This window comes from Camelus dromedarius, chromosome 2 (genome assembly GCF_036321535.1).
Source record: "Camelus dromedarius isolate mCamDro1 chromosome 2, mCamDro1.pat, whole genome shotgun sequence".
Taxonomy (NCBI): domain Eukaryota; kingdom Metazoa; phylum Chordata; class Mammalia; order Artiodactyla; family Camelidae; genus Camelus; species Camelus dromedarius.
Window position 1 is genome coordinate 46,722,610 of NC_087437.1, and position 3,313 is coordinate 46,725,922.

At 40.9% G+C, this 3,313-nt stretch overlaps 1 pseudogene; it reads right to left on the reverse strand.

The window, feature by feature from the left end:
- Nucleotides 1–1,680: 1,680 nt before the first annotated feature.
- Nucleotides 1,681–2,570, reverse strand: LOC105085932 (small ribosomal subunit protein eS24-like; annotated as a pseudogene).
- Between the last annotated feature and the right edge of the window lie 743 nt (nucleotides 2,571–3,313).

The window sequence follows — 3,313 nt, forward strand, 5'->3', positions numbered from 1 at the left end:
ATAAATTGTAAATTTCCATCTAGATTAATAGTGTGTTTATATGCAATGCTACTTCTCTTTCCCTTTACTTCTAAGTTTCTCTGACTAACCTCATAAGCTCACTCAAGACTTGAACAACATTTCTATTTCTGTGATTCAAAAAATCTCTTTAGCAGGGAGGGTACAGCTCAGTAGAGCACATACTTAGCATGCATGAGGTCCTGGGTTCAATCCCCAGTCCCTCCTCCAAGTATAAATAAATAAACAAACCCAATTATCTCCCCCTCATTAAAAAGAGAGAGAGAGAGAGAGAGAAAATCTCTTTATCCCTAGGTCCACTGCAAATCCCAAGCTGCAAAGATGCATGTGCAAATTATCCTGGACAGCTCCACCCCCAGACACCTCAATGCACCATAAACTCTCCCCAATTAGCTGCTCCTTCTCTTCTCCCAAATTTTCCATCTATCTAGTTGTTCCAACAAGAAATATTGGCCCCATTTCTCTGTGCATCTTCACAAGAAAATATATTAAAATAGTTACCATCACACCCATTTTTACTTCTCACACACTGTTCTTTGCTCAAGTAGGGTTCTGTGCTCACCACCAAAACTGACACTGCACCGGTGAGCGTCACCAACTTACCTATCGGTGAGCCCAACGGTCACTTTTCTGGCCTCACCACACTTTACCTCTTAGGCACATTTGATGCAGTTAGTTACTGCTTTCTCCTTTTGGATTTTATGATGCCACGCTCTCCTGGATTTCTTATTCTCATATCGGTTCCCTCTTCTCAGGCTTCTTGGCTGACTTTTCCTTGGGTTGGCCTCTAAAATACTGAAAGTTCCCAGAAATGAGTCCTTCACTATTAGTTTTTTATTGCTGCTATAAAAAATTACCACAAACTTAGTGGCTTAAGACAGCATAAATTTATTACCTTACTGTTCAGAAGTCTGACACAGGTCTCCCTGGACTAAAATCAACCTGTCAGCAGGGCTATGTTCTTTTTTGAAGGCTCTTAAAGTAAACCATTTTCTAATATTTTCCAGCTTCTTGCCTGCATCTCAGCTCATTTACTTTTCCCCCTATCTTCAAAGATCTGTCCAATCTCTCTCCAAACCTCCTTTTGTAGTCAGGTCTTCCTCTGACCATAGCCAAGAAAAGTTCTTCACCTTGAGGCCTCACATGATCACCTTGGGCTCACCTGGATAATCAAGGAAAATTTCCCCATCTCAAGGCCCTTAAATTAATCACATCTGCAAAGTCCCTTGTGTCATGTAAAATAGCATATTCCAAAGTTCTGTGGATTAAGGCCTGGAAATCTTTGGGGGCCCATTATTCTGTCTACAACATTAGCCCTCTTTGCTTTTCTCTATGGAGGAGATCCTCTGAATCCCACAGTTTCAAATGCCACTTGTGTGGTGATGACAGCCACGTTTATATCTCCAACCTTGACTTCTCTGAGATTTCAATCTGTATGCCCAAGGGCTTACTTACCTTACATTCCCCCCAGCCTGTCTTCTCCAAATTGTCATTATTTCTACAAATGGCACTATCTCACATCAGATCAAGAACTAAATTTGTTGGTCTTATCTGCCTTCTTTCTTTCATCCCCAATTCTAATTAATCATCTGAAGGTCTTAATACAGACCCTCCCTTATTTAATTCACCATCTCCCCTGTAGCCACAACTAGACCAAGCCACAGTGTCAGTGCTTTCGTAACTCTGCTTTTTTTGGGTTTTTTTAAGTTTTTAGTTTATTAATCCTGTCATGGAAAATCTGCACAATCACCACAGATACAGTCACTACAGAATCTTTACTCCTTCTTTTTGCCAGCACCAACATTGGCCTTCACAGTCCCCCTGACTTTCTTCATCCTGTTCTTCCATTCATTTCTCTGTTTCCTTGAGGTCTTGTACAGGCCATGACTTGCAAGCCTGTGTTTGAATTCATTTTTCTTCGCCTAATCCAAGGAATTGTCGATTATGCCAAAGCCAGTTGTCATGCCACCACCAAAATGAGTTCTGAATCTGAATACAAAGATGGCCTCTGGCGTGGTCTTGTACATTTTGGCTAGTTTTTCCTGAATTTCTGTCTTAGGTACTGTTGCCTTCCCAGAGTGAAGGACATCGATGACCATTTGTTTCTGCTGAAGTGGTTGGATGGGCATGAACTTCCTGGTCTGGATAGTTACTGTGTCATTCATGATGGCAGCTGATCTCCAAGCAGCCAGGGAGGAAAAGAGCTGTAACTTCACTTTCAAGTTCTCTCTTGATCCCCTAACATTCACCTGGCATTTAAAAAGATCCTTACAAAAGAGTAATATTTGCAAATAGTAAATTAGATTATGTTGCTTCTCTAGTGAACGCCCTCCAGTGGCCTCTCATTGATGCCATAAAGTGCCTCATGACCTGCCTCTTTGATGGAACCCTCCACCACTCTCTTCCTCTTTTATTGAGCTTCAGCCACACCACCAGCCTTCAGTCTCTGCCTGGACCACGGCAGCTTTGCTTCCTGCCTCAGGACCTGTGCACTCTGTCTGGAATCCTCATTTCTCAGATCCTGACATAGTTGGTTAATTGTTGTCATTCACTATCTCCCCTTGACTATTCATAGTATCAAGGCCTTCCCCAACCATGACCAGGTCATCTAACGTCCATCTCATTCTCTATCCTGTGACTTTCTTTCAACTCCTTCATAGCACTGATCACTATCTAAAATTATCGTGTTTATTTATATCAATGTCACTGAAATTTACATAAAGTAAATACGCATATTTTATGTACACAGTTTGACCAGTTCTGACAAATACCTACACCTGAACAGCTACCACCTCCATTAAGAGGTAGAAGATTTTCACCTCAGAAAGCTCACAAATGCTTCTTGGCAGTCAAGCCCCATACCCACCCGGGTAGCCTCTGATCTGAGTTTTTGAAGCCATTCTTCTCAGTTTTATTCCTCCAGAGCATCCGTCAAATACAGACAGAGTGAGAACCACTTAGGTAATTTAAAATGTTGTAGTAGTTCATATAGGTTTGTTCTAGAATGCCATGTAGCTCCATAACTCTATAATGTCTGCTTCCTTTTGCTCAACTTAATGTCTTTGAGTGTTGTCCTTGTTGTGGCAGTAGTCCCCTTTTCTCCATTTCTAATGGTGTGTAGTATTCTATTTTATGAAAATACAACAGTTTGTTTATCCATTCTCCTATTGATGTTGCACTGTTTCCAGATTTTAGCTGTTTTGAGAAAAGCTACTATGAACCTTCATGCACAAGTCTTTTTGAACACATATTTGTATTTCCTTTAGGTGATACAGTAAATTAATATTTAACTTTA